Source organism: Echiichthys vipera, assembly GCF_963691815.1.
Source record: "Echiichthys vipera genome assembly, chromosome: 8".
Classification (NCBI taxonomy): Eukaryota; Metazoa; Chordata; class Actinopteri; order Perciformes; family Trachinidae; genus Echiichthys; species Echiichthys vipera.
Window position 1 is genome coordinate 4,056,260 of NC_139833.1, and position 12,184 is coordinate 4,068,443.

The following is a 12,184-nucleotide window of genomic DNA, read 5'->3' on the forward strand; positions in this document are numbered from 1 at the left end:
GTCTCTCTCTCTACGTGTTCATGGCAGCAAACGGTTATTTAAAAACAACAACTATCAGTGTTTAAAAAGACGCCTTTTCTCCTGCTCCTCTTCGCGGAGGACTGGCAGGCGGTGCGGGAAAACAACAACAACAACCCGGGTCTATGCGAGAGACGGCGGACTCGAGATGGACCGTGATAGGCGAACATTGGTAAGCGCTTATGTATGTATGTGTGTGTGTGTGTGTGTGTGTTTGTGTGTGTATGTGCGCGTGTGGTGTCCGTTAGCTTAAACGTCCAACTGGCGGAAATTCAAAATTCGGCATTCGAAACCGTTAGAACCGGCGACGGTTAGCCGCGTCCAACGGTTACAAGTGAAGGCGACTTCAGCTTTAGTTCGCACCGAAACATCCAAACGGCGAAATAACGGCAGGCAGCCCCGGTACAGTAACACTTAGCAGCCGCCAGTTGGAACCCAAAGCACCCCTGACACAGTTGTATTAATAATAATATCCATAATATTAATAATAATAATAATATTAACCGCCGCCGAAACCTAACAAACCCTCATTGTGTGTACGTTCACGGAGCGAGAGAGGGACTAACGTACACACACACACACACAAACACACACACACCACAAAATAGCTCAACGTCAACGGCTTAGCTTACGTTTGACTACCGGCTGACCGAGAAGCGAGAGGAAAACCATATTAACCGACAGTGGGAGCTCACTCGAGGCGACGCGGAGAGACGGTACGCGGGCAGTCGAAGCAGGTTCGTCAAAATAAAACAAGCGGAGAGGGGGGGGTCAAAAAGTGCCGTTCACTTTCCCGACGCCGAGCGTGGATGTGAGGCTCGCCGCGGATGCGTGAGAGCGCTGCCCGCGGTAGTAAGAGTAGGAGGTGTCCTGTCCCTGTCGGTCGGTTGGATCGGCGTCCGGACACGGAGCTCCTCTTTCTTTCTCTCTCTGTCTCTGTCTCTCCCCCTCTCACTCCGTCTCTCCCTCTCTGTCCCCATTAAATTATTAGTTGTATTGACTCATCACTCCCCCCTCTCCTCTCCTGCTGCTGGTGCTGCCGCTGCTGCTCTAGTGCTTTCCCTCTCTCCTCCTCATTTCAAATGGCGAAGAGGGGGTAAAAAAAAAAAAAAAGAAGATAGGAGGTGTGTGTGAGAGAGAGTGTGTGTGTGTGTGAGGGGGGAAAATCCCTTATTATAATAATAATATTATTATTAAAGGCCTATAATAAATAAAAGGTGATTTCAACGCATCTCAAGGCTGAAAAGTCCAGGAAGAGAGAAGTAAAAGTGGAGAAAGTGGACACACACATGCATGCACACACACACAGATGTATGCATGCACACACAGATGCATGCATGCACACACACATGCATTCATGCATGCACACACACATGCACGCATGCATGCACGCACACACACACAGGAGGAGGACCGGTGGTGCGATTTCCGGCTGTGCGCGCAGGAATTTTTAATCAGCTTGATTAGAGTGAGGCGGTCCTGCATTTATTACCGGGTAACACACAGATGCTCACACACACACACGCACACACACAGATGCTCACACACACACACACACACACACACACACACACACACACACACTAGATAGTAACCTACCTTACACGTGAATTCTTTTTTATTGTTTTATGCCCAATAAATTGTTTTTTATTTTACTAAATAACCTAAAAAGTGAAGGTGAACTATTTGACCTCCACTCAACCTTCTGACATAAACAAACACCACAACAGAAAACCCCGAAATACATTTTACATTTACAGAAAACTTAATTTACACCAGTTTGTTCCAAAAACAAATAGGATTTTTGCATGTGCAGAGTCAGAATTCAGTCTTTTTCCTATTTTAAGTAACAACTGGTTTGTTACGGACTTACTTCTTATTATACATGCCGTGCATTTATCAGAAATTATAAATCACTAAGCCCTAAAAAATGGGAAATAGTTTTTATTCAAATGGCAAAACTATACGACTTCATTTTCTCTTGGACAGTATAAAACAAAAATGAATATTTATACATTTAAAAAGGGTTTAATTTATATCTAGAACTCTTAAAAGACCACATCATAGCAGTTATTTGCACTAATAAATATTTATGAGTCTTAAAAAGTGGGAAGGCTTTATTCTCCTGCACACTAAAGGTGCAGAGCTGCGTCCCTGGTGCATTCAATGTCAAGTTTCAAGGATTTCTCAGTGTAATATTTAAGTTTTTGCATTGTAAATATCGCATAACACATATATTCTGGCGTAATAACACCACTAAACAAAGAACATTTGAAATAGAGTTTGAAAAGAGTGTGTATTTCTCTTTATTGTCATGTTATTTAGGTTATTTAGTTTGTTTTAAGTAGTTTAAATAATATAATTGTGGTGGAATATAACACTACATCCATGTCCTGGGAAAGATGGCCGACATCTCGACATTTAGCTTTTATTATTCTGCTTTTATCTCGCAAACTTTACCTCCGTAAGTCGTACTGCATTATGTCAAAGTGGATTAAACCAAAATATTAGCCAAGCTAATCTCTGTTGATATTGTCAACAAAACCCTGAACTGTCAAAGAACGAACCGAGAGGAAGGTGAGACGGGGAAGGAGGAATGTTTGGAGGCTGGAGAGCGACACAATCTCTGCAAACAATAGCAAGCTGGGAGGTTTTTCTCAAGTCGACGTGTGAGCTATTGTCATTATTTTGTAATTATTTCATGAACCTCTCCCTGCTGGCAGGCTTTGTCGCTCCAGAGCAAACTGCAAAAATATCAGACGAGCTAATCTCTGTTGATATTGTCAATAAAGGCCGGGTACGGTGACCGTATCTAACCTTAAGGTGGCCTAATCATAACGGTTCCACTCTGACTTTATGAGTATAGGCCAGACTAATATCTAGTGGACACACACAAACACACACACACACACACACAGACACACACACACGCACACACACACACATGTAGGGGACATTAAAGGCACCAATGCGGTCTGCTAGTGTGAGTTGTAGATGTCTTTCTACCTGTAGTTCCCATGAAGAGCGTGTGGCAAAGTTCATTGTCGAGACCACAGGGGACATGTTTATTTTTCTTCTTACACACATGTGAAGTTTACTGATATCATATAAATAGTAAAGTATAACCCCATAAACAGTATTCATTCATTCATTACCATTGTATTGCTTTTGTTTTGGCAAATGAGGTAAATAACAAGCCAGGAGGGGCTGATGCGTTTCGGCCAATATCAACATCAAACAAGTAAAACGAACACGCACGTCTGTCCAGGTTGTGTAAGAACAAAAACAGGAAACCAACAGAAAACAGGAAGCGTGTTCACCTATCGAGACGACAAAGCCAGAGGTCGTGAGCCGACCGTGGCGGTCAGGCGCATGTGAATTTCTACACAACGCTACGTGCTCGCTAATAAATCTTTGCAGGGCTCATAAACTCCCTCTGTGTGAGGGGCATAAACACAGTGACGGTGCAGCGTCTTACACAAAAGCTGTTGTTTCATAAACAATGCAACACACCACGGACGTGAGTGAGCGTCTCAGCTTAGCGCGACAGCAACCGCCGTCAGGTGACGACGACGGTTGAAGGAACTCTACGGGACAAGGGAGGTGTTTAGGGGAAAGCGTACGGGCGTCCTTTTAAAAGAGGACTGAAACCGGAACAGATGAAAGAGCCAATCATGGAAGAAGTGATGATGTAGCTGAAACAGTACAGTTACACGTCTCAATCAACCCCCCGAATCCTTGTTCCACCCACTCATGTGAGGTCAAAAGTTTGCTCGTTACGAAAAATACATTTGGGTTCAAAGAGGCTGCATTAGAGATTCACAGCAGAAGGCCGGCGCAGAAGCTTTTAACGGAAAAGTACAATGTGTGTCTCACCTCTCAAATCTCAAATGGAACAATGTCTCGAGATATTGACACCTAGTCAGCGCGAGGTGTAAGTATCGAGGGGGCGGCTGCATTTTTAAAAAAGGGTCTAATGTTTGTGGTTTTTGAACAGGAAGTGGAAGAGTTGTTGAAACTTGCTCGTATAAGACCCCGACATGTCTGAATTCACGAGCAGAGGCTGCTGCGTAGACTCAGAGATCAATTCTTATCTTAAGCGTTCTCGGGGTTTCAGCGAGCTGCCAACACTTGTGTGTACTAAACACAGCTGCGGTGTGCAGTGTGGTTAAATGGCTCTGCTATGTGTCTGAATGAAAAGACCCAAACTGTGGAGTAATTACTGTATTTTCAGAGATTCACTCCGACATGAGATATTATTCAGCTTCTGAAAAATGGGACAATTTCCACAAAATCACGACACGAAAGCCAGACTCGCCAATGAATCACGTCGAACTGTCTATTTTGAGCTATTTGCTACATAACGGGTGCATTAAAGAGGATGAGATTGTTTTTTTTATTATTATTTTATTTAGAAATATTGACTCAGATGATAGTTTGTCTGCAGCATCCAAGCCTGCGCCTACTGTTCAGGTCCACTGGTGTCCCTGTGATATGCAGTAGCATGAATCACACACGTTACCACGAACACACGCCCGAATCCGCTCCGCAGCAGATCCCCCTGCATCACATGGACCTGCACGGCATCGCTGCGCAGCCTTCTGCATGTCGACATGTTTTCCATGTTGACGTGTTTAACATGATGTTCGCTGCAGCTCCCGCTTCCTCTTTGGTTTCTTTCTTTTTGTTTTTCTTTTCCTTGGCCGCGGTTTGCAGCGATCGGGAAATAGGAGCGACGCTGAAAGCAAAAGCCATTGTCGGCAAATGCTCTTTTCTATCTGGCATGACGCAAGCAGCCGCAGTCATTTCCACTGTGATTGTCGGGCACCATCAGAGAGCATCGATAACCCCTGCCAGGCCTTGGCACCGCCAACAGGTGCCGGCACTGCCAGCTAGGTTGGCAACGACACGTCTGTGAAAACCCTCTGACATCCAGAAGGGCACAGATTTGCACTGAATGCACCACTGAATCAACACTGCTGATTATCAATTAACATATAGCGTTTTGTATCACACAGAAAAGAGGGGAAAAATGGGTTTTGAATCGCAGAAAGCCTGTTTAAAAATACTAGCCGTGCGCCGCTATAATCATGTGCTGAATACAGATTTAGCTCTGTTCAAGGTGGGTTTTCACAAGCCTGTGCGGCTTTGTGTCGGGGAGATACAGTACGTAATTGTTCAGGCAAGATTTTGTGCCTGTTGGCTACGTTTGTAGAGGAAACATGATAAATGACGGGAGAAACACGACAGACCGGGTGCCTAATCGCAACAAAAGATGCCTCGTATTTAAATGTCAGGAGTCGTAGCGTTACACCGCAGATACATTTCACCTTCAGTGCGTGTTTTACCACAGGTACTGTGTGTTGTCACCATAACACACCTATCAGAAGCATCACATCTGCCCTGCTGCTTTTAAAAACACGTCTCAGGAGGAATTAATGACGTCTATTTCTTTAAAAGGACACCGATAATCAACACACAAAGGAGGAAAAAGGGGGATAAAACAAATATATCACTGTTGGCTCAACCTCAAGATGCGTCTTTATTTAGTGTGTCAAGCAAAGCCGGCGCCATCACTTACTCTACTGTACGTAGGTGTTGTGATGTCTTCATGCTCGCCACTTTTGACGCTTCTAATGGGCATTAACGCGATTATTTGGATTACTAATACAAATTAGTCTGCGCATCCAGTCTGAGCGAACACAAACAGCACAGGGGGGAGAGAGCGCTGTCACCGCTTTGACTTTGAGCTCTTTCTCCAAGTGTCTCCGTAAATAAAAAACACACACACACACGTAAACATAATAGTATTATTAAAGGCTGCAAAGGATTTAATAATCCGTCTGGGAACGTGTCAACACACGCCCGCGTTGGTGCGGGTGCGCGGATACACCTCAGTGAGACAGAAGATGACATGTACAGTGGGGAACGAGCGGCGTACAGTAGATGCTGTGCAAAACCAACAAGCAGTTAAACGGGTGGTTATGGAAATCAATCAGACTCCAGACTAAACCGACGCACGTGCTACGAAAACAAAATGTGGAAAGTCCAGAAATCTGATGATTGCTACGAGCACACCACGTCACCTCTGCTAAGGTGTCACACCGCTCACTGTCTGCTCAGAAGTGCAGTCGTTTGCGCGAGAGACGCTTTCCTCTTAAACGTCCGATCTTCCCGCACAACTGTTGTACGTGAACGCAGCTTTGGCTCGCTTCTACGCAGGGTTCAGGGTTGAGGTGATTTATTCCTAATGTTCCCTCATAAGGCATCTGAGGACCATGAAAAATTGCCTAATCAGTTGTTACGAGGTAAGCACAGATAGACTAAATATTCCATAATGAACATATCCTCCAAACCAAATTAGTTTTGTGTTTTCCATTAGCCTCTCGTACAGCGAGTGTGGCTTTCAATTACTAGTGAAATAAGGTGATTTCTGCATTTCTCATATGTCCACGCGTCGGTGTGGGAGGAGGGAGAGAAGAGAGAAGGAACGAACAAGGGGGGGGGGATGTAATGAACTGAGAGTCGACTCCTAAGTGCTTAATTGTTTTATAATCACATGAAGTCGACAGAAATAGAAGTGGAGCGAGTGGTCTCCACCTCAGGTCTGCTGACAGGAAGGCCCGACAGCGGTTTGCCTCAGAGGGTCTCTGCGTGGCGTGGAAGATGAACATCAGGACTCTTCCCCCCCCCCCCTCCCTCTTACGTTCCACTCACACCCCTTGTTCGCGCATTGTACCTCTCCGCTCTCGACACCCACCCACCCTCACGACGTGCGGTGCGCACTGTACACAATGCAACTCCCACGCAGACGCAGTACATCCGCTCTGTGGCGTCAAAGCGTGCTTGTGCGTCGCGTTGAACAAGGCCTCTGGGTCCGGACTTTACCCTGAACCCTGACACTACAGTCGGCTCTGGTGTCATCAGGACGACAGCCGCCATAATTAACCTGGCTTGTTCAGTTCAAGCCCGTCAGTCTAACTCACAGGAATCTGTATTAAAGATCCAAAAGTGCATCCTTTACTGAGAGGGCCCGTCCCCGCCTTGTTTATCACCCCCTCCCTCTCCCTCTCTCTCTCTCTTCCTTTATCAAATTATAAAACCAATCTGTCATAGAACAATTAACGTGCAACAGAGGCAGGGCCGTTCTCGGAGAAACGACTTTCCTGTCACCGCTCGCCGGACTCCGGTCTTCACATGACCCAATAATTAAACTCTAATTTCCACCTCGTGGATCGCGACAAATAAACAGAGCTGCAAATACAGGGGTGTTTGTGTGCGTATAAGAGAGACAGAGATACTGAGAGAGGACAGAGTGAAGGGGCGAGAGAGGTCGCTCCGTCCTGCTGGGTTGTACCTGGAGTAGGGGGAGAGGTGGTGAAGGGCACGGTACCCCCCTGGCCTTGCGGGGAGTCGTCTGGGATGGTGTTACTCGGCCCAGTGTGCGAGAAGTGGCTCTACGCTGAGATGAAAGTAGCGACGGGATGTGAGCGCGTGGCGGAAAAAACGTCTCTTAATATCGAGGCTTAGGCAGAAGTATTGAATAAGGAGGTGCAGACGTAAGGATGTGGTTTCTTTATCTACATATTTCTCTTTGCATATTTAATCCCTTGTCAAAGGATGCATCATCCGTCCTCTGACGAACAAAACAGTTGATAAGGCAAGGGTGTGTGTGTGTGTGTGTGTGTATGTGTGTGAGAGAGAGAGAGAGAGAGGCAGAGAATACAGTATCTGTTGAAATTGTTTCATTGGAGTATGTGGGTGGGTATTAACAACCTGATCTTAGCAGGATGCGCTTTCCTCTAAATCGCTCCCTTTTTTTTCTCCTCCGAACAAAGGATTCAGAAAAACCGACACAGATTGGATGAAGACAAGCATCCGAATAAAAGACAATGAGTTTTCTTCCCCCCCTCTCGAGAAAAAACAAACAAACACACGACGAGACGTGTAATAATGTGATTTGAATCGTGGGAAACTTAGATGCATATGCTTTAATTACATTTCGCCACGGTAGCACGAAGCACGCTAAACAACAAGAAGCAGACGGAAGAAAAATAAAAAATGTCAGTTTAGTAAAAGCGTGACGAAACCGACACGACGGACTTTAGGTGTTTGGGGTTTTTATTTTATCTCCAGGGGACGAACGAACGAACGAAGGGGGCTGATTGTCAGGACCCAAAAAACAATGTTATCGCTAAGCCAAGGAATCTGCAAAACACACGCCAGAGTAAATGCAGTCAAACGTGCCGGGACGACATAACCCCCCCCCCCCCCCCCCTTCTCATTTATATAAAGAACTTTCCAGATGAGGACAAAAATGAGCCGTAACTCCTGAATCACACACTGAGCGCTCACCCAGGGTGGTATGTCTGTAAATGTCGGAGAGAGAGGGGGCTTTCTTACATTTTTTTAAGCCCTGGAATGCAGCCGTCCCTATTAACGCACCAACCAAACTAGTTGCAACATGTCGTCGGAGTAAAAGGTGGAGAAAAAAAGGTGAGGAATCATTGTTATCTGTCTCCTCTATTAGTAATCATAACAGAGCTATTTCATACAGAGGAGGGGACGTGCGGTGTGTGCGCGGAGGGCTGGAATCCCCAAAAGAGCCACACATTAAAAAACGAGACAGGCCTCTTATTTACTGGCGACAGTCTAATAAATACATTTGCTGGCAGCTAAACAGGTATTTACTCTGCTCCCTACCACAGGTATAATTTCACTGTTTGCTGAGCTGTTATTTCGCTACAGAGATAATTATCGAGGTGGTAAAGAAAGACGATTAATGGTTTTAGCTGAGATATCAGTCTCGGCAGAGCGAGGCACGGCCTGGGTTTTAAACTCCCCACCGACAGCGGGGGGGATTTAATAATCTGCGTCTTTTGCTGCGGGAATTCAAAAAGCACAACTCCGACGCAAAGCTCGGACGGTGTTGCAAAAATACAGCGGTTTCTTTTTAGTATTTATTTAAAGGTGTAGCAACAACACGTTCCCTGGACATCTGTATTTTCCTGTTAGCAGTAAAAACTCTCCGGGCGTAATTCAATTGTAAATCAAAGTGGTGAAGCGTTCTCTCGTATCATTTCAGAGCAGACCGCGCAGCAAGAACAACAAAAGGGATCACAACCTGTGCTCTCCAATGTGCACGCTAATTGGTCTCTCAGGGTCACCGGGGCAAACTTTGTCGTCTACTCTCGCTCTCGTCTGGCAACCTGCTCTTCAGCGTCTGTTAACCTGCAGCGTGAGAGCTTGGCGACGTGCAGCCGCTGTGTCGGACTGAATCTGGTCCGCAGTGCACGGGTACAAGGTTTAAACCGGTGATACGCAGACCGCAGTTCACACACCGCCAACCTGGCAACCCCTGAAGTGACAATTAAAGGAGGTTTTGATGCAAAAAAGCGTCACCGGGATTTAAAAAAAAGGACAAGACAGCGAAGGATCCCTTACAGTTTGTGAACCTTAAGAGCTGCTTTCCTGTAGTACGCCACCACAGTACAGTGAATGCAGCGTGCACTAGTTTCGATGAGTTGTGATGAAAAGAAAAACAGCTCTGAGGGGGTGAAAACGTCTGAGTGCAACGAGGTTAAAGCCGCCAGTTAGAAGAAGAAAAGTAGAAAGTGGAAACGCTTAGGTGTTTTCCAAGATGTCATCCTAATTGTAAATCACAGCAGAGTTATTGTAAGAGCTGCGAACACGACAGAACACATTCAAAGGAATTAATTACACGCTAATAAGCTACGACAGATGTTTAGGCTTTCCTGCTGGATGTGTGTGACCTGGCAGTCGTACGCAGCGCCGCCGCCATACTCACACTCTGATTCTTATCATTCCTGCCAAACAAGTTTATGTGGGGACATTTTTGCCAGTCGCTGTGGGTATGTGATTGAAAATTAATTTTTCTGTGCCACTTTTAACAACCACAAACTGATGTTGTTGGTTCTAATGAGCGCAGAGGAGTAAAACCGAGAAGTTTAGTTTCAGTGTTGAGCCGCTGAGGCTTTCGTATTGTCTGAAGACTCTTACAAGAAGTGGTACACGGCAGCCTGAGACAGGAAAAGGGCCGTGTGTGTCACTGCTGTCAAAGGCAATGACCCGACAAACCACTGCACCTTGAGCTGCCGTCGATCTGCAGAGATAAAAGGAGGAAAAAGACACCAGAGCGCTGCCATAACCTGTTTTCCCCACGCAGAGGTGCCACGCTTGACCTCGTGATCGCATGTGAGCGAGCAAAGCACAACAACAACAAGCGGGGCCATCGGAGGCTCTGGAGATTATTTTGTTTATAATTACCCTTTAATAATCTGCTCAAGTTCAGGTTTATGCTAACTTCTTTTTTGCTATTTTCTCTGCACTTTATGGTCATTGTCACAGAGAAACACGGCTAAATTAGCAAATATGTTCATCACGACAGATTACACCTACAGTACAGACTAGTGTGTGTCAGATGGATGTGTTTGTGCTGATACCTACAGAGTAAATATATATATATATTATATATATATATGTGTATACATAATGAGAGTGGCCCGTGCTGGTGTGTGAAATGTCAGCTATTATCTAAAGGAGCAGAGTGAAACCTTTAAAAACCTGTAAACCACAGAACATCAGTGCCCACACAGTTTTAAAATGGCAATACATCTTCTCATGACTGCTCTCTCTCTGTCTTACACACACACACACACACACACACACACACACACACACACACTCACACACACACCTGAAATGACTTTATCAGCACTGTGAAAAAAAAGCCACAAGGCAGACCAAACAGCGTTACTACTCCACCTCTGTATCATGACATCTATCTGACTGCCTCACACTGAGTCCTGCAGAAAGAAGGTGATTTAACTTTAACTGTTTGTTTCCCTGCTGGTGTCACACACACACACACACACACACACACACACACACACACACGTTGCTCTCTTCTTTGTTTTTTATCTGGTTGAACTCAGGTGGTGCAGTGTGTCACCGAGAGTTACACAAAGTGCTTCATGCCACCGCAATAAAAGTGTTGAAGCAAGTTGACACGCAGTTAAATAGTGAGTGTACGGAGAGAGTAAATGAAGTGTTTCTAATGGGCCTAATAAAAAGTAGTAAAAGAGGATGGGCAGTTGGGCTGCAATAGCTTCAGCGTCTCTAACAGACATGTCAGCGGTTTGAGAGCAACTGTGGGCTGTCAACACACACACACACACTTCATTATAATGAGTTAAAGGAAATAAATTAAAAACCTGACAAGTAGGATGCAAAAATGATTTCTTTAAGGTTTAAAATGTGAGATAAAATGGAAAAAACGTCACCACCGTAAAGAGCCGAGGTTCCCTGAACTCATGGGGTCAGGGGCAGGGGTGGCAGCATCCCTCCTCGCGCCTCTGCTGCGCGCTGAATAAGTTGTTAAATGAATTAGAGGAGATGGATGCACTTAACCCCGCGAATATCACGAGTGCTGCGCTCATCCGTGCAGAGAGCACACAGGCCCGTTTCTGCACTTTCAAAAAACGACACGGCAGGAAATAAAGTTCTCAATGCGTGCGTTTGTATTTAGCATTAAGCGAGACATGTTCATTCATATTCTGCATTTTTTCCTCCTATTTATGAAATATTAAACCAGCTGCTCTTGTCGGACTGCGTGGCTTCTGAGTGACTTTGGAAGATAGGTCCGTAAATTGCCTTTTAATTCATTTATAACCGCGTCATTTATCCGTCTAACTCCGAGATGCACCTTATTTTTATGAGCCGTGGAAATAAAAAAACAAAAAACAAATGTGATTTAAAAACATATGCACAGACACGAGAAAGGATGCACGTGAAGAGCACGGCAGCAGAGGCGGTGCACACAGTGGGAGCGTACCTTTAAAGTCAGCAGTCGCCCGACCTCCTGTTTTCCATCAAAAGTTGAGCGACCTCTTGTCACTGCTCCACGGCGAGAGATCCAAAAACAGGCAACCGCTCTGTGGAAGGGGGAAAAATAACTGTTTAAAAAAAAAAAAAAAAAAAGTCAAAAGTCCTGTGGATGAGGAAGGCGGGCGAGGGAGGGGGGGAGTCGTCTTAGGAGAAACCGCACCGGCGGACCGAAGTTGGGGAGCGCACTCGGCGGATGGAGCGCAGAAATGTGAGCAACCGTGCGCTGCGGGCGGCGGAGGTGAAGTAAAGGAGAGGAGAG

At 45.5% G+C, this 12,184-nt stretch overlaps 1 protein-coding gene across 2 annotated transcripts in view; it reads right to left on the minus strand.

Moving 5' to 3' along the window:
- The window catches only part of satb1b (SATB homeobox 1b), a 60,033-nt gene extending 48,107 nt beyond the window's left edge, over positions 1-11,926 (minus strand). For both annotated transcript variants that reach the window (XM_083917644.1, XM_083917643.1), the window contains exon 1: positions 11,873-11,926. The gene's annotated coding sequence lies outside the window, so the exon portion shown is untranslated. The remainder of the gene's footprint in view (positions 1-11,872) is intronic.
- Positions 11,927-12,184: the final 258 nt, after the last annotated feature.